This window comes from Panthera uncia (genome assembly GCF_023721935.1).
Source record: "Panthera uncia isolate 11264 chromosome E2 unlocalized genomic scaffold, Puncia_PCG_1.0 HiC_scaffold_19, whole genome shotgun sequence".
NCBI lineage: Eukaryota > Metazoa > Chordata > Mammalia > Carnivora > Felidae > Panthera > Panthera uncia.
This window is the reverse complement of record NW_026057588.1, coordinates 5,899,875-5,926,712: the sequence shown is the minus strand read 5'-3', so window position 1 is coordinate 5,926,712 and position 26,838 is coordinate 5,899,875. Positions and strand designations below refer to the sequence as shown.

The 26,838-nt window shown below is 42.0% G+C and overlaps 1 long non-coding RNA gene and 1 pseudogene across 1 annotated transcript; both read left to right on the top strand.

Annotated features, from left to right (window-relative positions):
* The first annotated feature begins 1,357 nt into the window (after nt 1-1,357).
* On the top strand, nt 1,358-9,910 carry LOC125915556 (zinc finger protein 350-like; annotated as a pseudogene).
* Nucleotides 9,911-13,541: 3,631 nt separating this feature from the next.
* On the top strand, nt 13,542-21,655 carry LOC125915597 (uncharacterized). The gene is made up of 3 exons (XR_007455708.1): nt 13,542-15,116; nt 17,541-17,632; nt 21,238-21,655. It is a non-coding gene; the product is annotated as an uncharacterized LOC125915597 (long non-coding RNA).
* The last annotated feature ends 5,183 nt before the right edge of the window (nt 21,656-26,838 follow it).

Below are 26,838 nucleotides of genomic sequence, written 5' to 3'. Positions count from 1 at the left end.
TTATAACATACTGTATAAAAGTTACGTGAATGTGTTCTCTCAAAACATTTTATTGTCTTGTCCTCACCCTTCTTCCTGTGATGATGTGAGATGATAAAATGCCTACGAGATATAAAGTGACGTGTAGGAGTTGTGATGGTTTTAGCGTTAGGCTACTGTGGATGTTAGGAGGAGGATCATCTGCTTCTAGACCACATTTGACCTCAGGTGATTGAACGCCTTGAAAGCCAAACCATGGATAAGGGATGATCACTATAATTGGCCCAAGGGGTTATGAGAATTTCTTGTCCAAAGGGTATATTACTTCAAGGGAGGGCAAGGACTCTTAATGGACTTTAAAGCAGTTTAGGATGTAAGTAAGTTATTTTTTTCATGTCCATGTCTTATCTCCCAAATAGGTTAAAAATTCCTTGGTAATTTTTTTTGCTGTTTAAATTGTAAAGTTTTAAAAACAAAAAAATCAGTTCCTCAATTGCACTAAACCAAATTTCAAGTACTCAGCAGCAGTATGTAACTAGTGGCTACCTCACTGGACAGCTACCTATATGGCTAACTATATATAGCTAACTATATGGCTAAAAAGCACAGACTGAGAGAAATCTATTATAATTCCCAGAAAGTTATCTTGGGGAGTATTGGTTTACATGGTTTTATATTCCAAGCACAGAAAACTTAAGACAAATATGTTGATTTGGAAAAGTGAGTGAATTAGCCAATGGACTAGTCGGAATGTTTTGTCATCAAAAGAAGGAATGAGTCCTTCAGAGGCAATTCTAAATAATACAGATGTCTCCTTCCAAACTGAGTGTGATTGGCAACTCAATAACCGAATATTAACCAGGCAGAGCAGAAAAGAAAATGGATCCTCAGAAGACATATCATAAACAGGAGGACAAGAACCTCAGTCTGTAAGAATAGAGAATATAGGAGATGGGAGGTGAGATCCCTCGGGGATGTCACGGAGAAGAACCTTTGTTATTTACCTACAGAACTATCACCCTTGAGAGTTGCCACCATATCAAAGATTCCAGCTCCACTGTTCACTGCTGAACTGAGACATGTGCTTTCTCTTCATTATTTACTCTCCCTCTTCTGGGATTGGCCTCTCCTTATCAAGTAACCATCATATAGTCATTCACCTATCCAAGTTATAAACAGTGAGTTCTCTCTGGAAGGAGAGATTTCCCATCCCGTGTCTGTCTCAGAATTCAATATGAAATACTGGGATATTGGTATTCATTCCTTCAGGTATATTTTAAAGCACCAACACAACGCAGGGCACTGTTCTGCACAATGAGGATACATTAGTGAATAAAATAGGCAAAGGAACTGCCTTTATGGAGGCAGAGTAAGTGGATTATGTAATGTAAGAAAGCGTTAAGTCCTAGTAATACTAGGCCTAGTAATACTGATTTAATTACTAGGCCTAGTAATACTGATTTATATTAATGAATAGGTAGTTATAGGCAAGGCTCTATTCCCTCCTCCTTACCCCTCCATGGGCTTTTCTGGATATAATTTGAGCTAAGACATATCTACGGAGGGGAGTCACCCATCGGTATTTGTAACCACATAACATTTAATAATGGTTTCTATGGATTGTCTCTGACAAGCCTCCCGCGTCTGATAGCTGAGAAACAACGCAAACTCTTGAGTCCCATCCCAACACCTCCCAAACCCAGAGCCTCTGGGGGCTGGAGTCCAGGACTCCGCATTTTTAACACCGGCCTGACATACACTTAATTTTGGCGCTCTCTGTCCTAAATCCTGGGTTACTAACCACCCCCACCCTCACATGATTGGATGGATTCAGGCTGTGCCTTTCTCATTGGCATCGGACCTTTGTTGGCCCGCTTTTGGTGGCCTTTCTCCCAGACCCCAATCGCAGTCCCAATTTAGGTTCGTCCATCCGCTCTTTCCCTCTGGTGGGTGATGACCAGCCTCACGCTGTACCAGTTTCTGGAAATCTTGTGTTCTTAAAAACCACTTTCTGCAAGCAATCTTCCGCCATAACTTTTGCGTGGGTGTCCGTTTACCGGACGTATTACTTTTTCTTACCAGATGTTAGTTCATTCTCTGCTGCGCTATCGACACCTAAACTCCTACTAGTTCGTTTGGAAATTTTTTTTTTTTTTTTTTTTTTTTAACACAAAGTGGATAATATACGCCCGGTCACGTAAGTTCCTGACAAGCCCGTCCAACACAATGTAGCCCGCACCACGTCTGCCTCGCGAAGCTCCAGACTTTGAAAATTTATCAATCTTCCGCGAAAGTCGACGTTGAAGATAAGAGAGAACTTCAGAAGCTTCTCATCTCGGCCACTCCCGCTTCTGGCCGCAAATCCACCCTTTTGCTTTGAGTACGTCGGACGCCCCAATATGGCCGCCCGCACGGCCACGGAGAGCGGACGTGGACACAATGCCTCATGGGAAATACCGGAAATTCGTTGTTCGCGGATCTCTGAGGGCCTCCAGTGTTCGTCGGCCGCCGTACTCCGAGGGGTTGCCGGGCGATCCGCGTTCGGGTTCTCCCCACGGATCTGACGGCAACTAGGTCAGTGTGTGGTTTTGTCCTTGGAAGGTTGTTTTATTATTGTTGTTGTTGTTGCTGCTGCTGTTGCTGTTGTTATTATTATTCACGGTGGGCGTTTTGCTTCTCACAGGGTGACGTGTGGACCTGCTGTAGCATGGATCCGTGAAATCACTGCCGGGGACGGTCGGGGAGGGTAGAAAGCGCCGAGGTGGAGGTATTTAAGGAGAACCAGGTGGGCCTCTGATTTGAGGTATTTGAGGGGAACCAGGCAGGTGTGTCTGTGGTTGGGGTACTTTTGGGGCCATTAAGACCGTTAAGGGTCTGTAGAGATCACGACCGTGTCCGCGCTGTAGAGCGTATGGAGTCCTGCAGCAGGCGGGGCCGATCATTTACGATGATCGAAGTGTCTGGTTCCGGGGTGGGGGGTGGGGTGGGGGGATTTAATCTGGGGCTCAGTGATGTTGGGGCTCCGGTGGGTGCTCGTGACATCGGGGTGTCTCGCCCGGTTTTCGGATTAATAAGGGCGTGTGAGATCGGTGTCTGGTACAGAGACATTTGTCAGGGCTGCAGCTTGGGACGCCAAGGACCGGGGGCTGGAGTTTAGGTTGAAGTTCTTAGTTGGGCTGCTGGGACAGAAGACGGCAGAGCGCAGGAGGGTAGTTCCAAACCCTCTGTGGTTTGTTTTGTTTTGTTTTGTTGTAAAGCCTTTTGTCCAGGGGTTGACTTATTGCAGACCGAGGGGCTAAATCGCCACCGCCGTCTGTTAGTCGTCTCTATGGCTGTTTTCCCGGGGCAGAGGAAGAATGGAGTCCTTGCGACAGAGATCTTAAGTTGAAAATGTGTAATATCTATCCGTTTGCAGAAAAATGTTTGCCAGCGCCCGCACTCACCTCTTAATACATAGCAGCGGGCAACACTGTTGCTTACTTGCCTGCCCTACGTTCACACTTTGTTCTTTGCCAACAGAATGCCCGTTTTGCTTAGGATCCACCCCTCTTGCAGGGTGATCCACATGTCGGTTTATTACTAAGTACCGGTTGGTGTTAGTCAGCCGTGGTGGTCCCAGTTCCGATTGCTAATGACTGAATTTCTGTGAAATGAGCTTCGTATGTGGTGCGGTTGCAGCCAGCTATCTGTGAAAATCTGCTTACTGGTTTCTGGGGGAGCATTTTCTCTTTTATGTTAGTAATTCTTTGAATCTCTTTTTCTATGTCCATGATGATGTTGTCTGAGTATAACTTTTTTTTTTTTTTTTTAATGTTTACGTATTTTTGAGAGAGAAAATGCGAGCGGGGGAAGGGCAGAGAGAGAGGGGTCAAAGGAGCCAAAGGGGGCTCTGTGCTGACAGCAGAGAGCCCCATGCGGGGTTTGAACTCACCAACTGTGAGATTATGACCTGAGCTGAAGTCCATGAAATCTATGCTTCACTCACTGAGCCACCCAGGCGCCCAGATTGTCTGAGTATAACCTTAATTTTTCATTCCAGTTTCTAATGTTTATAATTTATTCTTAATGCTTTGGTTCTCCTCTGCAATATAGAGTTCAAAAGTGGGGTGGTAGTGGACATCTTTGTCTTATTGCCTATCATTAAAATTCACCTGCTATATTGTCTGGAGTTAACATGTTTTAAGAACATTAATCCAAGACTTTAAATTTAGCGGCATAAAAATATTCATAGTATTCTTTCAGACAAAAAAAAAAAGCCCTTTATCTTATTTGAGTCATACCTGTCACTAATTCCTTATATTCTTTGTTTACACTTTCTCCTTTGACTGGATAGGTATTTGTAGTGAGGCAAATACGTATTATTGGCCTTTTAACGTAACAGTCTTTTAGTATATTTCAGCTCTTCCCTTTCTTTGTTAATTTAAAGATCTATAAGTTAATCAGTATAAAAGAAATATACATATATAAAGTCACTACCCAGGTTAAGAAACAACATTGTCAGCACCCCAGTGCTGTTTGTGAACCTCTTCCCAATTATATCCCGTCCTCACACCCAAAGGTAATTACCATCTTGCTAGTGTAGCAAACACTTTCATGCTTTTCTTTATAATTTTATGACATAATTAACCATTCCTAATCATTACCACTGTGTATGAACATAATTATACATCATGCATTTTTGAAAAGTTTATTTAAGAGAGGGAGTGTGAGTGGGTTAGGAGCAGAGAGAGAGAATCCCAAGTAGGCCCTGCACTGTCAGTGCAGACCCCAACGCAGGGCTCCATCTCATAACTGTGAGATCATGACCTGAGCCAAAATCAAGAGCTGGTCACTTAATCCACTGAGCCACCTACATCATGCATTTTCTTAATTATTTTTTTTAATGTTTTATTTATTTTTGAGAGAGAGAGAGAGAGAGAGGGAGGGAGAGAGGAGAGAGAGTGCAGGCAGGGAAGGGGCAGAGACAGAGGGAGACACAAAATTGGAAGCAGGCTCCAGGCTCCCAGCTGTCAGCACAGAGCCCGATGCGGGCTTGAACCCACGAACCATGAGATCATGACCTGAGCTGAAGTCAAGTGCATGTAGGGGAGAGGGGCAGAGGGAGAGAATTCCAAGCAGGCACCAGGCTCAGCATGGAGTCCTCACGGAGCTCGATCCAATGACCCTGCAATCATGACCTGAGTCAAAACCGAAAGTTGGACACTCAACTGACTGAGCCACCCAGGCACTCCTCAGCTGTTCACAAAGTTTAACTAAAAAGATATTTTAATATCCTGCATTCTCCATTCAAGCCTAAGCCAGATCATGCCTCATGCCTACTTTATCTTAATTCCTTTGTGTATTTACTAATTCTGATCTTCCTTTTGGTTATTGTCGATGTTACCATTGCATTCGCTTCCTGAAAGCTTCCATTTTCTTCCCATTATATCCTGATGACATTAAGTCCCAGTTAACCATACTACTTGTCAGACATGAAATTCTTCTCTGTGTCCCTGTGATAATAGTTATTTCTTGCTCACGCAGAGATTTCTATTTTTTTCCCTAAACTCCCCAGTGTTTTCCACACACGATTGCTTACTTGATTCATTTTTTTAATGAATTTTTTCTTGATAGCCTAGTGTAACAGCAGTGAGAAAAAGCATAAAAACAGAAAAAGAGCTTTCATTCTAAGATGACAAAATATAAACCTGATCCAATAAGAAGATATATTGTATGTCTAGAGGGTGAAAAGTGCTGCAATGAAATGGTATTTGGAATGTGATGATGGTAGTAACGGAAGAGGAGGTGCTGGGACTGGGGCTTCTCTTTTAGGAAAGGGGACATCTCTCTGAGGTGTAGGTTACATGTGCTTGGAGCTCTCTGCTGCGTCATATTGTTGCTCCCCAAGGGCAACCACGACATGACAATGAATCCTCCAGGGAGGCCCGTCTTCCAAGTGTAACCTGATTTCCTGCACTTCTGTCCATCTCCAGTGATCCTTCCCACTCATTCTCACAACCTGCAGCTGTCCTCCTTGTGTCTTTCTTTGCCCTTTAAGTGCTTTTACCAAACTGTAGTGTAGGCTTCCTGAACATGAGGACTCATGTGTGTCCCCACCATGAGCACCATGCCCAGTTCACAGTAGTCATCAGTAAGGATTTGTGAAGTGAAGGAGTCTCTTGCCAGTTTGGATGAGGCAACCCTCCAACCTGTAGTCTGCTGCTCACGGTAAATTGTGTGTATTGCACAGACTGCATGTTCTGCAATATTTGGAAAGTTGCCAAATTTGTGTTTATTCATGATTACTGTTATTTTCTAATATATAAGGAACATTAAACACAGAGTTTTATTTATACTCATATAATAAGTTCATCATGAAGTCACCTCAAATGAAGCTATTTAAAAAATACTTTTATTCTAGGGGTGCCTGAGTGGCTTCGTCAGTTAAGCATCTGACTTCAGCTCAGGCCATGATATTACGGTTTGTGGGTTTGAGCCCCACGTCAGGCTCTGTGCTGAAAGTTCAGAGCCTGGGGCCTGCTTTAGATTCTGTGTCTCCCTCACTCTCTGTCCTTTCCCTGCTCACACTCTTTCTCTCTCTCAAAAATAAAAATAAACATTTAAAAAATACTTTTATTTTAGTCAATATGGTGGAAGAATTAATTTTTTTTATTTTCTAGAAATCTGGAAACTTGATGGTCATCTGCCAGAGCACTTACAAAATGAATTCATGGAAAATAGCCTAGAACAATGACACAAACATAACACATTTGAAAATTCTCTTCGGAGCAAAACTCATTTGGTGTTAAGGCAAAAACATGATATGTTTGACTTACATGGAAAAAGTATGAAATCAAATTTAACTACTTAACCAGAGCAGAACCACTGCAGAGCATACTGTAGATGGGAAATCCTTTCTTCACGTTAATCATGAACAATTTCAGAATGAAATTAAATCCCCTGAAAGCAAAACACTCATCAGCACTAAGTGCCAAATCATCAAGCATCAGAAAATTAAAAAAACAAAGAAACCTCACGTATGAAGTAAATATGGGAAATGCTTCATTCAGAAGTCCTGGTTCACTGGTCACCAGAATCTTCATGCAGGAGGGTAACCCCACAAATGCAGTCTTTGCAGGAAAACATTCTCCAGAAAGTTCATGCTCACTGAACACCAGAGAACGCATAAACAGGAGAAAAACCTTATGAATGCACTGTTTGTGGCAAAGCCTTCCTCAAGAAATCATGGCTCAGTGTACATCAGAAAACACACGAGAGAGACTTTTTATGTGCAGTGAATGTGGAAAAGGCTTCATCGAGAAGGGAAATCTCATGGTACAGCTGCGGATTCATGCAGGAGAAACCTTATATATGCAATGAGTGTGGGAAAGTCTTCAGCCAAAAGATGTGCCTGGAGCCTGCTTTGGATTCTAGCACATCAGAGATTTCGCACAGGAAAGACTCCCTTTGTGGACAGTGAATGTGGAAAATCCTGTTCCCAGAAGACAGGTCTCATTAAACATCAAAGAACTCACACAGGAGAGAAACCCTTTAAATGTAGTGAATGTGGGAAAGCCTTACCCGGTTCATTATACATCAGAGAACTCATACAGGAGAGAAACCATATAGTTGCATTGAATGTGGGAGATCTTTTTGAGGGAAGTCAGTCCTCACTAAACATCAGAAAATTGATTTAGTCAAGGTAGAAAATCCTCCCTCAGTCACAGGTCCTCACAGACCAGTGTTGTCCTGCAAGAGAAAAACCTTTTTAACGTGGTGACTGTGCAGGTGCCTTCTGTGGCTTGTCAGACGCCATTAAACATCAGTAGACTTCTAGCAAATAGGAATGTGGTCATAGTGGGACAGCCTGCAGCCAGGCAGGTATTTGTTAAATACTTCATTTGTACTGGGTCCTGTTCTAAGAGCTGAATATACAGTGGTGGCCAAAACAGAAAAAGCCCCTGGTCTCCGGGAGAGAGCACTGAGGTAACCTGGATCATCTTTAACTTAACTTTTTTCAAGTAATTTCTCTGTTCACCATAGGGCTGGGGAACTCACATCCCAGAGATTAAGAATCACATGTTCTGGGGCGCCTGGGTGGCTCAGTTGGTTAAGCATCACACTTTGGCTCAGGTCATGATCTCATGGTCTGTGAGTTCGAGCCCTGCATCAGGCTCTGTGCTGACAGCAGGCTCTGTGGAGCCTGCTTCAGATTCTGTGTCTCCCTCTCTCTCTGCCCCTCCCTTGCTCATGCTCTGCCTCTCTCTGTCTCAAAAATAAATAAAAACATTTAAAAAAAATTAAAAAAAATCACATGTTCTACAGGCTGAGCCAGCCAGGTGCCCCATGGATTATCTTTATGTGGTACCTTTACACACCAGCTAATCTAGTGAAAGTACATAAATATCTATATTAAGTGAAATAGACATGGACTAATTGGTTCAAGGAGCATATTTTGGAAGATGGAGGAAAGACTAATGATTAAGATTATAGTGCACAAGTTACTTAAAAATATTTTTTTTAATGTTTATTTATTTTTGAGAGAGAGAGTGTGTGTGAGTGAGGGAGGGGCAGAGACAGAGGGAGACACAGAATCCAAAGCAGGCTCCAGGCTCTGAGCTATCAGCACAGAGCCCAATGCGGGGCTGGAACGCACAAACCATGAGATCATGACCTGAGCCAAAGTTGGGCGCTTAACCAACTGAGCCGCCCAGGTGCCCCCATAAATAAATTTATTAATAAAATTAATAATAATTTTATTTTTTAAATGTGTATTTCTTTTTTTGAAAAAAATGCTTATTTCTTATTTCCTTAAGGAGATTACAAATTCCCTAATTTTAGTGGCTTTACGTAAATTTTAATGTTTAAAAAATTCTGAACCAGGAAGATGAAAAATCATTGCCTCAGTAACACTGACCGCGTTTGAAGTGCTCAACAGTCGCATGTGAATAGTGGCTAGAGGACTGGACAGTACTGGCACTGAGCAAAAACATGAGACAATGAGAGAATCTGTCATCATTTCCATCACACCAGAAGATTATACTGGAGTGTTGGTTTCCATGATTTTATATTTCTAGCACAAAGAAAAAAACCCTAATTATATATAGATTTGTAAAGTGAGTGCACATATTAATGGGCCAAAGTATATTTTGTCACTGAAGGGAAATATGGTTCTAAAGAACAGACTTGTTACCCCAGAGTGTTTTCATTGTGACATGAGAGACTTAATAACTGTTTATAAAGGGACAAAGCAGAAAAAGTGGTAATAATAAAAGTACTCTTACTCCTTCTGAAGAAGGACTCCTCCTTCCCCTCATTTTTTGGTTTCTTCATCCTTCATCATCTTCAATTATCATTTCTTCAGTGCGGCTTTCCCTCAGTTGGCCAGGTTCCCCAGTCTCTCTGTAAGCCCTTTAGAGACTTGCAGTTTCATGTATTTTTTGGTGGTGACTGTGAAGATAATACACAGGTTATGTTTTGGGTTGATCCCTGATGTTGTCAGATCAACCTCCAGTGATCTACAATCCAGGTAACTCTCACACTTCCATTCTTGATTTATTGCGTAATAGTGATGCTGGATGAGAAAGAGAATAAGAGGTCAGTCTGGAGGGGAAAAGGACTTCCATTTTAGAGCTTCCTAGTTTGAGGGGCTGTGGCCATGCATGAGACAGTTTATTTGATACTGTTAATCTCTTGATTAGAATTTAGCGGATACAAACTCAGTGAAGAGTCTCTTGATCTCAAGTCCAAACCCTTAATATACTCAGAATTATGTTTTACTTAATCCATTCAAAGTTTTGAAATGCCTATGTTTATGAACTTTTGCCATAAGAAGATCATATAAATACTGTGTGGAGATCACTATGCCATGCTTTCAAGAAGTCACTAAAAAAATACTGATAGTTTTATAAATGCCTTTTTTTTTAAGTTTATTTATTTTTAAGAGAGACTCAGAGAGAGTGAGCAGGGGAGGGGCAGAGAGAGAGAGAGGGAGGGAGAGTGTCAAGCAGGCTCTGCACTGTCAACACGGAGCCTGATGTGGGGCTCGAACTCACAGACCATGAGATCATGACCTGAGCTGAAGCCAAGAGTCAGACACTTAACCGACTGACCCACCAAGACATCCCTGTAATTGGCTCTTGTAACGGCTATAGACCTGACTTCTGGTGAAGGATGTGTTTAATTCACCAAACTGCCTGCTGATGTACAGTCAGGTTATGCCTCCTTTTCTTTCTTTTTTTTTTTTTTTTTAAGAGGGGTGGGGGAGAGTGGCAGAAAATGGGGAGGGAGGCTCCCTCCTACTTACTAGAAGTAGCCTCCAATCCAGCCCCCTAGACAGGCCCCCGAGGGCATCCATTTTTGCAGCTCCCTCCCTCCAGTAGGTCTCTGACCTGCCTAATCCAGGCCCGCGTTACTGATTCTCACACGTTACGGATTCTCACCCGCGCTGGGCCCCGTTGTCAAGTTTTGGCAGAACTCGGAGCCTGAGCCTCTGTTATTTGGTCCGCTGCCTGGCCTCTGCCTTTCCTACGTCTTGGATTCTGCAAAGCTCGAAGGCCATGCGAAGGCCTCCAGCCCGCAGCTGCCAGGGTCTTCCCCGCCAGCTGCACTTCCTGACCGTGGGAGTGCTCCTGCCTAGTCCTCACGGACACCGCCATCTTCCCGAAAGGCTCGGTAGAAAACCGCAGGGCCAGTGCCGGCCTCTGAGGCATTCATCACAGCGCTGGTAGCCAACAAGACGGCAGGAAAAGGCAAGGTGACACCCCTAAAGCGATTTCAATTTCTTTTGGCGGCCCTCCTGCTGGCCGCTTGGACCCAGATCGCCAAGGTGGGGGTGGCCACTTCTGTGTTGAGCATCTGGGGGCGGAACTCGACTTCCAGGAACTTCGTGAAGGTTCCAGCTCCACCTGAAGCGTCCCTCACCACCATGGAGGTGGGGGAGCTTGAGAATGGGGGTCATTTCGGAAGGGGGTCCAGCCTGTGGTAGATGCGGTGGAGTGTAGAGAAGTTCAGCGTCAAGTGGGTAGAGCTCTGCACGTGTCTCTGGAGTGAAGTGCCTGTGAGGCCAGTAAAGGGCCCTTCTGGGGATTTCTTTTGCTTCGCTGGAGAATCTGGCCTTTAGTAGTAGACCCAGAATGTATTATGCTAAGTGAAATAAGTGAATCAGAGAAAGACAAATACCATATGATTTCACTCATATGTGGAATGTAAGAAATAAAACATGATCGTATGGGAAGGGGGGGGAGAGAAGAGAGGAAAACAAACTGCAAGACTCTTAAAATTTTTTTTTAATGTTTATTTATTTTTGAGAGAGAGAAAGAGACAGAGGGTGAACAGTGGAGAGGCAGAGAGAGAGAGGTAGACACAGAATCAGAAGCAGGCTCCAGGCTGTCAGCACAGAGCCCAGTGCAGGGCTCGAACTCCCAAACTGTGAGATCATGACCTGAGCTGAAGTGCGACGCTCAACCAACTGAGCCACCCAAGCGCCCCCGCAAGACTCTTAATGATAGAGAACGAACTGAGGGTTGATTGAAGGAGGTGGGTGGGAGATGGGCTAGATGGGTGATGGGTGTTAAGGAGGGCACTTTTGATGAGCTCTAGGTGTTGTATGTAAGTGATGAGTTGCTGAATTCTACTCATGAAACCAATATTGCACTGTATGATAACTAAAATAAATTAAAAAAAAAAAAGATAAAACTAAAAAAAAATGGCAGAGGGTCTGTTAGTGTTGGTTGTCAGTGTGAGTGATTCTGTTTGTGGGGCTCAGCGACCAAGAACTGGAGTGGTAGGTATGTATCAGTGAATGTGCTTTCTTGTCCAGGATCACACTCCAGTGTGGGGCTCAGACACAGGGAGGCCTGGGGTGAAGGGTTAGTTAGTGAACGGGTGTTTCTGGTTTGGATTTCGGACTTAACTTGGAGTCAGTTTTTGTTTTTGTTTTGGGAGGAAGCCATTTTATGTCTGGAGACATATGTACAGAAGAGGCAAGAGGCTGGAGCCTTGGAGACCCTGCATCCCTGGAGAGGAGGTAGGTTAAGGTTGAGGCTTAAATGTTGACTACTAGGAATAGACTTGATGATACATTCCTCCAGCTGATCCAAATCCATTTCACTCCTTCAAGCCCATATATTGCTCAAGGTACTCATGAAAGTCTTTCGTCTTGCAGCTTTAACAATCTTGTCCTTATCTTCCTAACAAACAGTAATGAGGTAAGATCTAGTGAGGTGTTATAAGAGATGTGTTTTGTCCTTCTTGTCTCTGAGTTTACCCTACATTTTTTTCTTGGAGGTTTCCTTTCGGGTTTGTTCTATACACGTAAAAACATCTCTGTTAATTAGCCTGAGCTCTGATGTCCACTGAAAACCACAGCATGTTTAATCTCTGTGCTACCTTCACATGTGGAATGATCTGTATAACATAGATACCACTTAATTTCTAATTATAAACATATTTCCATAGTTTAAAATGGTTATATAATAGTGTCACATCAGGTGGGTGAACCAATGGCAAGTTTACTAGAGTCATATTAAATGTATACATTACTTTAAATAGGCTTGACTTATATATTTATACTTTTTTTATATGATTCTCTGCTTATCCAGATTCTCCTACCCATCACCTCTACATTGTGTTGTGTCTTTTTTCATGTGTGTCTCAGAAATTTTGGGTTATTCTTTTTCCTAGGTGTCGCGACCGGCGCGACAAACACCGAGGTGTCAGGGTCCTGAGGGTAGGGGAATGCAAGAAAAAAAGAGAAGAAAGTTTGGGAACAGGGCTGATGGCCCAAGTGACGGCTTTATTGTTGCTGTACACAATCTTTTATAATATAAGACTCTTATGGATCAGGTCATTCTAAGAATAAACAGGTTTCACATGATCACTGCCAGCCAAAACATTTAGTTCTGTGTACTTTGTGAACTTTCTGAACGGGTCACAAGACCTTGTTGATAGATTGCTAGCAAAACACAGTTCCCATGTTTGTTCCTATCTAACTCGGGGTAGAAAAAGGGAGGTAGCATTACTGCCAACACCTGCAGACCACAGGCTTCAGGAATTAACTTCCTCAGCCTTGACAAGGCTTTCGTATGCCCTTGAAAGTGGGGGAATCGGAGGGGGAACCACCGGGTTGGCTGAGTCAACAGGGAACGTTGCTCGACCCGGTCTCAGCCTGGCACCGGGGCCCAGCCCCCCGCACCTAGGTAGTTTATGCCTCGTTGCAGTTGTTAAGTAGTACCTTAAAAAAATTCCCTGCTTCTTGGGGCGCCTGGGTGGCTTAGTCGGTTAAGCATCCGACTTCAGCTCAGGTCATGATCTCACAGTTCGTGAGTTTGAGCCCCGCGTTGGGCTCTGTGCTGACAGCTCAGAGCCTGGAGCCTGCTTCGGAGTTTGTGTCTCCCTCTCTGTCTCTCTGCCCCTCTCCTGCTCATACTCTCTCCCTCAAAGCAAATAAACATTAAAAATAAAAAAAAAATATTCCCTGCTTCTCAATGTTGCACTGTAAAAGAGCAATTGACTTGCTCTTGGTATTATTGAAAGTGAAAGTTTCAGTGAATTCCTTTACATTATTTATTTATTTTTTATTTGAGAGTGAAAGAGGGCAAGCCAGGGAGAGTTGCAGAGAGAGAGAGAGAGAGAGAGAATGAGAATCTTAAGCAGACTCCACGGGCATGGAGCCTGACGTGGGGCTTGATCCCACTACCCTTGGATCATGACCTGAGCTGAAATCAAGAGTTGGACACTCACCTGACTAAGCTACCCAGGCTCCCCACATTTACATTTTTTTAAGTTGAGCAGTCTTATTATCTGCAAATAATTTTGGCTCAAGAATAAAGGGTGTGAACAAACCTGTTTTTTTTTTAATAGTGCTTTTCCCCTTATCCATGTGCCTTGAATAAATCTTTCCAAGGGATGTGAAATTAAGTGAACTAATGTACATAAAAGTAGATAGCATATACCAGGATATAAATTTCTCCATGTATTGCCTTAGCTGCTTCTGACTAGCTTTGATATTTAAAATTTCTATGTCATTCAGTGTATTAGTGTTCCATTGCTGTGTACCACAAACTTAGTGGTTTAAAACAATGCACATTTTCTCAGGGTTTCTAAATTTTTTTTTAATGTTTATTTTATTTTTGAGAGACAGAGAGACAGAGTGCAAGCCAGAAATGCTGACAGCTCAGAGCCTGGAGCCTGCTTCGGATTCTGTATCTCCCTCTCTCTCTGCCCCTCCCCTGCTGGTGCTTGATCTCACTTTCTCTCAAAAAAGAAAAAGATTTTATTTTTAAGTAATCTCTGCACCCAACGTGGGGTTGCACTTACAATCCTGAGATCAAACATTTGATGCTCTACCCACTGTGCCAGCCAGGCGCCCCTAAAGTATCGAGATTTTATGTTAGGGGACACCTATATGAGTTTTCTATTGGTTCTGTAATAAATTAACATAACCTTAGTGGCTTAAACGATGCAAGTTTATTACCCTACAGTTCTATGGATTATAAGTTCAACATGGATTTTCCTCTGCTAAAGTTAAGGATTTTCCTGTCAGTAGGAGTACTTTCTTCTCTGTAGGCTCTAAGGGAGAATCTGTTTCGTTGCCTTTTCCAGCTTCCAGAGGCCGTCCCCGCTCCTTGCCTCCTGTCTCCCTTTCCTCTCATCTTCACAGCCAGCAATGGTGTGTGGATTTCTTGTCACATCACATCTCTCTGGATTCTTCTGCTTTTCACTTATGGGGACCCTTGTGATGACATTTGGCCCACCCGAATAATCCAGGAAATCTCCCTATTTTGGGGTTATCTGATTAGCAACTGTAATTTCATCAGCATCCTGAATCCCCTTTTGCCGTGTGAAGTAGCATGTTCACAGGTTCCAGAGATTAGAAAGTGGATATCTTCCGGTGGGCACGATTCTGCCTACCACAGCACCTGTGGTACCACTGACAAGGTGTGTGGCTCAGGGGGATATACTGCTTAAAGTGAATTTGCTTTTGAGTCCTTAGAATCAAGTGAAGTCAGGAGCAGGGAGCATTATTTCTGGGGACGTCATTAACATGACCTGTGAAATCTGTGACCAGAATCCGAGTGACAATCTAGAAGAATAAAAGGACAAAGATCTCAGTTCTGGCCATTTTCTAAGAGCAGAAGGAAAGGACCAAGGTCCAAGTGAGTTTTACAGATTTCTTTATCCCTTCTTTCTTTCCTGTTGCATTTGTGGAGGCGTATACAAATTGATTTGACTAGTGGGAAAAATACACATTGATAAAGGCCTGTATTTGTAGAAAACTAAATATTGACTATAATGTCAAAATCAAGGCAAACTTGGAATGGTAGAAGTGTAGGTCATAGAATCTGCTCAGAATTTTAAAAGTCAGAATATTAATTAAAAAAACAAACTAAGACTCTGAATTATTTATGTTAAGCTACCCAGATTATCTCCAATATTTTTGGCAGCCATTTCCAGCAAGAGAAGCACTAAATGTTATGTGATTTGCAGTTTTGTACAGAGAAAGTAGATCCTTTACTCAGAGACAGAAATATTTCCTGGCATTGAAATTTCAATAAATTTCTCGATGGCCCTACAGTGGGTAGTGGCTTCAATAGCAGCTTTCTGGTGTGGGCATGAAGAGGCTTTCTGTGGTTGTTTTTCTATTTCCTGTGTGTGTGTGTGTGTGTGTCCATGCACGTGCATACACACACACATATGCACGTTTGTGCTTTCTTATTGGGGTATAGCATACACATAATAAAGTGAATTTTTATACATTTGTACACCTGGCCAGCATAAAGCATTTATTGAACCGGTGGTTGTTCCTTCTAGAGTTCCTTTAATACCTTCTGTTATCCCATCCTTTTCAAGGTATAAAACCTAGATTTATCGAGATGAATTAAGGTTTAAATAGCCTCTCAAACCATTTTGCTGAATTGGATTTTGAGTATAGAACTACCAGTAGAGTTTGTTTTTTTATTTCTTTTTTTTTTAATTTTTGAAAAATGTTTTTATTTACTTTTGAGACAGAGAGAGACAGAGCATGGGCAGGGGAGGGGCAGAGAGAGAGGGAGACACAGAATCCAAAGCAGGCTCCAGGCTCTGAGCTGTCAGCACAGAGCCCGACACGGGACTTGAAACCACAGACCGTGAGATCATGACCTGAGCCGAAGTCGGACGCTTAAGCGACTGAGCCACCCAGGCACCCCTTTTCTTTCTTTTTTAAAAGCGTATTGGGGCGCCTGGGTGGCTCGGTCGGTTAAGCGTCCGACTTCGGCTCAGGTCATGATCTCACAGTCCGTGAGTTCGAGCCCCGCGTCGGGCTCTGTGCTGACAGCTCAGAGCCTGGAGCCTGTTTCAGATTCTGTGTCTCCCTCTCTCTGACCCTCCCCTGTTCATGCTCTGTCTCTCTCTGTCTCAAAAATAAATAAACGTTAAAAAAAAAAAGCGTATTTATTTATTTAGAGAGAGTGAGCAAGTGTGGAGGGGAGGTATAGAGAGAGGGACAGAGAGAGAATCCCAAGCAGGCTCCACACTGTCAGCACAGAGCCCAATGTGGGGCTCAAACCCATGAACTGTGAGATCACGACCCGGGCCGAAACCAAGACTTGGACACTTAACCGACTGAGCCACCTAGGTGCCCCTTTAATTTAGAAAACCTTCTGAATTATTGAGTAAATGGATGACTGAATTATAGTAGCAGGATGTCTATATAAGACTTCCCTCTCTTCCACAATATATAATGTAAATGCACATGTATAGATACAGCCTATACATTAGAAATGATTAGATTTCCACAGATCTCTCCCAAACTGTCAAATAATCACCTCAGATGAAAGAAGAACTTACTGCGAAGCACCTGGGTGACTCAGTCAGTTGAGTGTCTGAGTCTTGATTTCAGCTCAGGTCATGATCCCAGGGTCATAGGATCGAGCCCTGCATTGGGCTCCATCGTGAGTGTTGAGGCAGCTTAAGATTCTCTCCTCTGCCCCTCTCCCCTGCTCATGTGTGCTCTTTCTCAAATAACATAACAAAACATACCATCTAAAAAAAAAAAAAGAATTTACTGCTGCAGGATCATTGTTATTTGAAGATGTAGCTGTGCAAGTCACCTGGGAGGAGTGGGCAGCTCCTAGCAATGTGGCGGAAAGGACTGGTTCCCTGTGTCACTCAAGGTGTCCAATTGACACCTCGTCTTTCTCAATTGTGGACTGATTTTGGGGGGTATCTGAAGTGCTGAATAATGTAAGAGAGGTTGCGGAAGTTTTTCTGGAGGGCCAGGTAGTAAATACTGTAGGCCCTATGGGCTACTAACTGTCCTCTGTATCATATTCTCCTTTTTCCTTTATAACATTTAAAATGTAGAAACTCTTCTTAGTTACAGTCATGGGCCTTAGTCTGCTGACCCCTACATAAGACTTGAACTTTGTAAGTGGTAGATTCTCAGTCTCCTAGATGGATGGGGGAGTGTGCTCCCCACTCTTCAGGATAAGCCCTAGTCCAAGGTGTACTTGCACAGTCTGTAAAAGGTATTATGTAACAATATCTGCATATTTTGCCCAAATATATTTTTCCAAGTATTCTGTAATTTTTCCTAATAGGGTACCAAAATACCAGACCATGGAAATCTTCAAATTGAAGCTAGGAGATAAACCATAAATGGAAAAGGAAAACCATGCTTGGAGCTTTCCAGGTAAGTGAATGAGAAGCATCCAGATAGAAGAGAAATAGAAGGAAATTCCTTGGTTCGTGAAGGCCTCACACCTTTGAAATACTGTGGAGGTGATTCATCTTCTAGTTTCTAAACTTTTGATGGTCTCTAAGGATATCTAAATGGAGTCTCTGGTTATTGCTTTCCTATGTTATTCATCGCTTATGCATTTAGAGGAAAATACTTCTGCATTCCCACCTCTGGATTTGGTCCTGGTTTACTTCATCTAGGGTCTTGATTTGTTTTGCTTAGATTTTTTTTCGTACTGAGGATTCTCAAATCTTTCCCTTTTTCGTTACCAGCCATAGGGCCATTGTATGTTCCTTCCTCTTCTCTTGCGTTGGAAATCCAGTCTTCCATGCCTCTCTGCAAAGAGAATACTTCAGATTCATCGCTGTCTTCTGACTAGTGAACTATCCTGCTTCATTGGATAATACTGATTTCCCTTCCTGACCTTCAACCCACTTTGAGTGCTGTGTTTCCATAACAACCTGGTCTTTTGGTGTTTATGTATTTAGTTCCTCATTCTGGATGGGCGAATATGATATAGAGCAAGTGTAGAAAATGTTAACTATAGAATCAGGGAGATGGGCATATGGCTGTTCAGAGTATAGTTCCTTCAACTTGTGTGTATGTTTGAAAATTTTTATAATGAAATGGTAAGGGAGGAGCTATAAATATTGTAATTTTCAGGATGAATTATAGCTCCCAAATGTACTGAAATAATGGAATTCACTTAAACAAAACAAAAAAAAAAACAAAACAAAGAAATTCACAATCTTAGGTTTCACCTGAAATCAAACCATAAAACTCATGGATACTTTGCTGATTTCCACATATATTTACTGGATCAGGTCTTTCTCTTGATTCAACTTCGTTGTTACTCTTGGTTTAGTTTCCCTAGTCTAAAAAATCCTAGTTATAACCCTGTTACCAACTATATGATATTTAAATCCCTCTCTGATCCAGAGACTCCAAGATACAATATTTTGCTTATATTTAGTTTTCTCAGGATGCCTGGGTGGCTCAGTCAGCTGAGCGTCCGACTTCCGGTCAGGATGTGATCTCACAGGTCTTGAGTTCGAGCCTTGCATTGGGCTGTGTGCTGACAGCTCAGAGCCTGGAGCCTGCTTCAGATTCTGTGTCTCCCTCTCTCTATGCCCCTCCCCCACTCGTGCCATGTCTCTCTCTGTCTCTCAAAAATAAATAAACATTTAAAAAAAATTAGTTTTCTCTCTATTCCTTGAATTCCAAGTTAGCTTCCTTTAAACCAGTCTCTACAAGTCGAAGATTAAGTGCCCCGGTTTCTTGATCTAGAATGAGGACCCCTTAATTGATGAATTCCAGATCTGTAACAACTAAGGTATAAATACAGAATTCAGGAAGAATCAGGAGTGTCACTGGCAAGAAGAGGGCTTGGGGAATGTAACAGGAGAAAGCCAGCTATTATAGTCTGTAGTTCCATTATTTAAGGGACTTGGAAGGAAAAAGTGACAGTTCAGCAGTGTTGTGCTAATGGATGCTTAGATGGTTTAGATGGTTCTCTGGCCTAATTTTATTTTTTAGTTATGTATGTATGTATTTAATATTTATTTGGAGAGAGAGAGCACAAGTGGGAAGGGGGAGAGAGAGAGGGAGACAGAATCCCAAGCAGGCTCCGCACTGCCAGCGCAGAGGCCAAAGTGGGTCTCAAACCCATGACGGTGAGATCACGACTTGAGAAATCAAGAGTCTGAAGAGTCGGACGCCCCACCAACTTTTTGGTTTTAAAATTCACAGGATTTAAAAATTTTAAAAGACACATGGATGATCCTCTTTCTCGTCCTTATATGAGAATAACCTCAGACAGAAAGTTAGAGCATTGACTACAGGAATCTTCCCCACATTGTAAGAGAAGGGCACTTTAGGGAAATTAACTTGGTAGCAGTATTACTGAATTAATAAGAGAGACAAGATTTGGGAGCAGGATGTCCACTGAAAGAAATTTTGCTTTCTGACCTGCCTCTTCCAGAATTTGTTCTAAGTAAATACCTATACCTTCTTGTTTCCCTGGTCATGAGTCACTTCTCTTTTGCTCCTGGAAGGGCCTCCCTCATTCTCTGGGCATTTCCTGTTTACAAAACCCTAAAAGTCAGAATGCGTAAAGGCCTGAGTCATCATTTTCCTGGTTTTTAACTCTCCCAGAGAGACCTCACCTAGTCATTTCTCTTTAGGTAATATTTCTATATAGATAACACCCAAATTGGTCTTCCAGCCAAAATCTTCCTCCACATTCCTATCTCCAATTGAGTCTGCACTTAGATATCCAATAACCATCTCAAAATGTTTGTGCCTCAAAATATAGACCTGGTTTTCCCCACATTCAAAACCTATCTTCCTGATGCTCCTCAACAGTACAGCCAGTACTTAGGCATTTAAGCCAAATGCCTAGGAAAACCCTGCGATTCCTCCCTTTTACTCACAGCCCACATTGAATTCAACATTGAATGTTGTCTTTTCTTTCTCCTAAATGTATCCTGAGTTCATCCACTTGACATCTCCACTGTTGTTGCTCTTGACCCAGCCACCATTATCTCTTGGCTGCCTTACTACATTAACTTCCTGTTTCCTCTTTCTCCCACACTCCGCCTTCTCCCATCAGTATCTGTGTAACAGTCAGGAATCCTTTGGAAATGTAAATCGGAACATGATGCCACCTGCTCAAAACTCCCAGTGGCTTGTCACTGGTAATAGCGTCAGATTCTGATTCCTCCTGTCAGATCTACATGATCTAATTCCCATCTACCTTTTGAACATTAACTCTTCTTTCTCCCTGTATTGGGATTGTACTCAGGACCTACTGGCTACCTTTCTGTGTCTTGATCTGGCCCAAACCTCTGTCTCCAGGCCTTTGCACTGCCATTGTACTTGAACAAAACCTTCTATAATTCTTTACATTCCTTATTCCTGGTTTCTTGGCTCAACTTTTATTTTCTCATTGCTGATTATCTATGTAAAGTTGATCAACTTCCATTCTTTTTCATATCCTTTGAACCACTTTTTGGTCTCTAGTTGTCTTCTTTCCTTCCATTTTGTTCTCTTTTTGCCCACTGGAATGCAGAGAATGTTTCTCTTTAGTCTGTACCCCAGTGCTGTTTACAATACATGATACATAGTATACATTCAATAAATATTGGTAGAATGAATGGCTACATCCCCTCACCATGTTAGATCAGATGTCTCTCCAGCTTACCTGATCTTGTGTTAATGAGATACATTTCTGCTTCATCCTCTTTGCCCATTTTGCAAGGATCTATTCGAAGAGCACCAAAAAGTTTTACTAATTGGAAATTTTCTACCATTGATTCTGTATCAACTGTTTTTGGTTTGGTTTGGTTTGGTTTGGGTTTTGTTGTTTTTTTGGGGGTTTTTTTGTACGTTATGATTTTACTTCATTGTGTTTCTCCTCTTGTCCAAGAAAGAAATTTACACTTAATGATTTCTTTCATGTGACAGTAGAATTGTCAGAGAGCTAGCCCAAACCATGGTATTTTAGAAGCAGTTATGTTCTGTAACATTATTGTGAAAGAATTCATTTTTTTTCCTAGAAGTTTGAGAAGTTGGTGATCATATGCAGTGGCCTTTGGAAATCCCAAACAAGCTAAAGAACATGGAAAGATGTACCCCAATGTTTATAGAAGCACTTTCAACAATAGCCAAATTATGGAAAGAGCCTAAATGTTCATCAACTGATGAATGGATAAAGAATTTGTGGTTTATATACACAATGGAATACTACGTGGCAATGAGAAATAGTGAAATATGGCCCTTTGTAGCAACGTGGATGGAACTGGAGAGTGTTATGCTAAGTGAAATAAGTCATACAGAGAAGGACAGAGTCCATATGTTTTCACTCCTATGTGGATCCTGAGAAACTTAACAGAAGACCATGGGGGAGGGGAAGGAAAAAAAAGTTAGAGAGGGAGGTAGCCAAAGCATAAGAGACTCTTAAAAACTGAGAATAAACTGAGGGTTGATGGGGGGGGGAGGAGAGGGTGGGTGATGGGCATTGAGGAGGTCACCTGTTGGGAGGAGCGCTGGGTATTGTATGGAAACCAATTTGACAATAAATTTCATATTAAAAAAAACATGGAAAGAGGTCATGAACACAGTTCATCTGGAAATATGTTTAATCTGTAAAGAAATCTTGTTACTTTAAGGCAAAGTCATGGTAGTTTTGACATACTGAACTCTAATTCAAAGTTAGTTAACCAGAATAAAAGCTGTGCAGTGAAGAATACCAATAAGTTTAATAGATAAATCATTTCCTCGTATTAAGTATGAAAAATGTTACACTGGAATTAAATGCAGTCAATACAGAAACACCATCAGCACCAATTGACAATTCATTACACATCAAACTGGAAAAGGAAAAGAAAGAAACATTGTGAATGTATTGAATGTGGTAAAACCTTTATGAGAAGGTCTCTGCTCACTGGACATCAGAGAACTCATACAGAACAAAAGCCCCATGGATGCAGTGTATGTGGGAAAAATTTCTCCGGAAGTTTTAGCTCACTGCACATCAGAGAACTCATGCAGGAGAAACGGTGTAAACACCTTAAATGTGGTGAAGTATTCTGTAGGATACATCAGCGAACTGAAAGAAGAATGAAGCCCCATGGTTGCAGTGAGTGTGGGAAAGCTGTCTCCAGGAAGTCTCGCTCGGTACACATCAGGGATTTGACACCGGAAATTCTCCCTATGTAGGCAGTGGCGCTGGAAAATCCTGCTTTCAGAAGTCAAGTCTCATGAGACGTCAAAGAACTCATACAGGAGAGAAACCTTATAAATGAAGTGAATGTGGGAAAGGCTATTTCACAAAGTCAGTACTCAGTAGACCTCAGGGAATCCATACAGAGAGACACAATATGGATGCAGCGATTGTAGGAAAGCCTCTCACAAGTCATGCCTCATCAAACACAAGGCAAGTCACAGGAGAGAGACACATGTGGATTCAGTCAAGGTGAAAAATTGTTTCTGTGGAAATCCCAGCTCATTGTGTATCACAGACCCCATACAAGAGGAAAACTCTGTTAAACAGTGACTGGAAGGCCTTCTGTGGTATTCCAGACATTAAACACGAGTGGGGATAGGAATATAGTTCTTGTAGGACAACCTGTTGTTAGATGTGCACTTTTAGGAGACAACAGAGAACCTGCACAGGAGAGAAACCTTATGGATACTGTCAATGTGGTAGTGCCTTCAGTTACCAATTATGTTTTATTTTAGGGCACAGTAAACTCATAAGGAAAATTTGATACACTCATTATGGAAAAGCCTTTTAAAAGGTGAAAGATTTATACGATCTGAAGAGAAACCAGAGTATTGGGAAAGCCTTTTAATAAAAGTTTTAGCTTTTTATGCAGTTGAAAACTTTCACTGAGAGTACCCTAATGAAGCACTGATAATGGAAAGATAAACGTCATTAAATATCAGTGGCTCTTAGAAGGTTGAATTGTAGTGAGCTTGATTTCCAAATCATCAATAAGTTCTCTTGGGAAAAAATTATAGGAAGACAGTTATATCAGGTCCTTAAGGTCACTTTCCCATTGGATTATTCTCAAAAGACTGATAAAGCTCTTACGGTTATAGTTATTATGCTATAGTTATTATAGCATAATATAATATATTAGCATATATATATAGCATTATATATATAGCCTTTATATATAGCATAATATAACTATTATAGTTATAGTTATTATAGTGAAAAGTTACAGATTGAATTAGCAAATGTAAAATGCATAGGGCAGAATCCAGGAGAAACCAGGTATATATTTCCAGTTGCCTTTTCTCAGTGGAATTGTATGGACAGTGCTTAATTCTTCCGCCACAATGTGACACCTCATATGGAATATTGCCAACCAGGGAAACTCACCTTTGTCTCAGTGCCCAGGGTGTTTACTTGTGCTTATGTAGGAATGGAGTAACCATATGTCTGACCTGAACTCACACTCCACACTCCTCAAGGTCAACAGGTGAACAAAAACAGGTGTTTACCAAAAACATTGCTAGCATAAACTACACCGTGTGGCCCAAACCCCAGATATACAAAGACGCTCTTCTCAGGCAGTATACTCCAGGCGCTGAGAGGTTCTCTCCAAGGTGCTAGTCAAAGGTCAGTCCATTTGGGGGTGCCTGGGTGACTCAGTTGGTTAAGTGTCCGACTCTTGATTTCAACTCAGATCATGATCTCACAGTTGTGGGATTGAGCCCCACGTCGGGCTCTGTGCTGACAGCATGGAGTCTGCTTGGGATTCTCTCTCTCTCTGTCTCTGTCTCTGCCCCTCCCCTGCTCATGTGCTCATGCACTCTCTCTCCTAAATAGTAAACTTGGAAAAAAGCTCAGTCCTTTGGAATGTGCTGGGTTTGAACACCCCAAACCTGCCAAGTTACAGGGGTGAATAGGATAAGGTTTTCAGTTATATTCTGTGGCCTCGTGTCAGAAATGAGAAATGTCTGCGGATATGTTAAGTGTGTGGAATCTTTAGCCAAATGGCAGAGATCTCACAAAGGAGATAAACCTATGGTTGCAATGGATATTTGGAGGCTTGTCATAAGTCCACCCTCATTTTTCATCAGATAAATCTCCTAAATGTGTATTTTGAGATAGAATGCCTTGAGCTCTTCCTGATCGCTATGTGAATGACTCATAACTCATTTGAAGATGGTTTATAGACAGTATCACATTGTGCATATGACATCTAAGTCCACTGTCTCTGCTATCATCTTGTCTCAGAAGCAAGTTGCTAGGCCAGCACATGCTGAGGGCGGGGAGAGTTTTACAGAAGAGTATGAATACCAAAAGTTGGGAATCATTGAGGGCTTTCTTGGAGTCAGCCTGCCAGAAAAAATGATTTTCAGGTAAGAAAAAAAAAAAAAAAAGATTCTTTGCCAAGAGCTGCCGTGGTTTCCTGCTTCAACAGTGCTTGGACAGTACCTGTGGCTTGCCTACTCGCCTTTCTCAATAATATCCCTCTGAAAGCGGATGGTATTGGTTCTATGCTAGTGTTTCCCAAATTGACAAGTATTGCCACATTTGGCCTCTACTCCCATATTTGCTTGCCTCCAGAACACCTCCCCTCCCCTGTGATGTTCTTCCTTCATCATAAAGATCAGAAATAGAAGTTATCTCCTCTCCCCCAAAATTCCTTATGTCTTTTAAAAAATTTATTCATTTTGAGACAGAGGGCGTGAGTGCACATGTGGGGGAGGGGCAGAGAGAGAGGGAGTCCCAAACAGGCTCCACACTGTCAGCACAGAGCTCAATGCGGATATTGAACTCACGAATCATGAGATCATGACCTGAGTGAGATCAAGAGTCAGACGCTTAACCTACTGAGCCGCCCAGGCGCCCCTCCTTCCTCTCTTACACTAGCTACTCTTGTACTGTTATACATACATATATATACATATATTTAACGTTTATTTATTTTTGAGAGAGAGAGAGAGAGACAGCACAAATGGGAGGGATATATAGAGAGACAGAATCTGAAGCAGGCTACAGGCTCTGAGCTGTCAGCACAGAGCCTGAAGTGGGGCTCCAACCCATGAACTGTGAGGTCATGACTGAGCCGAAGTCGGATGCTTAACCAACTGAACTTAACCAGCTGCCCCACTCTTGTACTATTTATCCGGTAGCCTGGCTATGTTAACTTTTTTCTCCCCTAAACTATGTTTTTTAGACCAATTTTAGATTTACAGGAAAAAAAAATTGCATAGATAGAGTTCCCATATATCCCACATCCAGTTTCTCTGTTACTAACATCTAACATTAATGTGGTACATTTGTTACAATGAATGAATCAATACTGTTACATCATTGTTAACTAAAGTCCATACTATGTTTTTTACCTAATGTCCCTTTCTGTTCTAGGATTCCATCTGGGATACCATATTACGTTTTGTTGTAATACCTTAGTCCCTTCTTGGCTATGACAGTCTCTCAGATGTTCCTTGCTTTTAATGACCATGACAGTTTTGAGAAGTGCTGGGCAGGTATTTTGTAAAATGTCCCTCTATTGGGATTGGCTTAATATTTTTTATTATTAGACAGGTGTTCTATGTTTTGGGGGAAGACCACAGAAGTAAAATATCATATCATGCCAAGGGGACATACTGTCAACATCCTTGAACCTAAGAGATGTATTTGTCAGGTTTCTCCATTATAAGGTCATTCTTCCCTACTTCCCCGCGTCCCCGACCCTTTGTGTACTATGCTTTTTGGAAAGCAATCACTGTGCATGATAGCCCGCAATTCCAGAGTAGAGAGTTAATGCTTTATCTCCTTGAAGGTGAGGTATCTACATAAATTATTTGGAATTCTGCATAGGAGATTTATCTGTTCTACCTTATTTGTTTAATCATTTATATCAGTATGGATTCCTGGACATTTATTTTATACCTTGGGTTATAATCCAGTACTAGTTTATTTTGTTCCTCAGATTTTTTCCAATTTTGGCCATTGAGATTGTTTTCAGTTGATTCCTGTGCCCCTTTAAAATACCCCCATCACTGTGGATTTGTTGTTGTTGTCACTGAACACTCTCTATTTATCTATCTACCTATTTATTTATTTTTGAACTACAAGGTGCTCCAGACTCCACTTATATATATCCTCAGTCCTCCAGTCAGTCATTTCTCCAAGGAACCCTGGTTCATTTTATTGGAGAATGGTATTAGAAACCAAGATCTGGGTCCCAGGTGCCATGCAGTTATTTTGAATTTTCTGTAAATAAGAAACGCTCCCTCTTCAAAGCCAGACACATAGCATCTTCAAATCTTTTTGACTCTGATTTCTGCTTCCATTTTCACATCTCCTACTCTGACTCTGACCTTCCTGTCTTCCTCTTATAGAGTCCCTGTGATTATATTGGGCCCACCACATAGTCCAGGATTATTTCACCATCTTCAGATCCTCAACTTAATCACATCTGCAAAGTCCCTTTTGTCATAAGGTAACATGTTCACAGGTTCTGGAGGGTAGGGCATGGGCATCTTTGGGGGCCATTATTCCTCTGCCATAGCTTTTTAATTCTTTAAATTTTATTTATTTTGAGAGAGAGAGAGTGTGGGAGTGGGGAGGAGCAAAGAGAGGGGGGGACAGAGGATCCAAAGCGGGCTTTGCACTGACAGCAGCAAGCCTG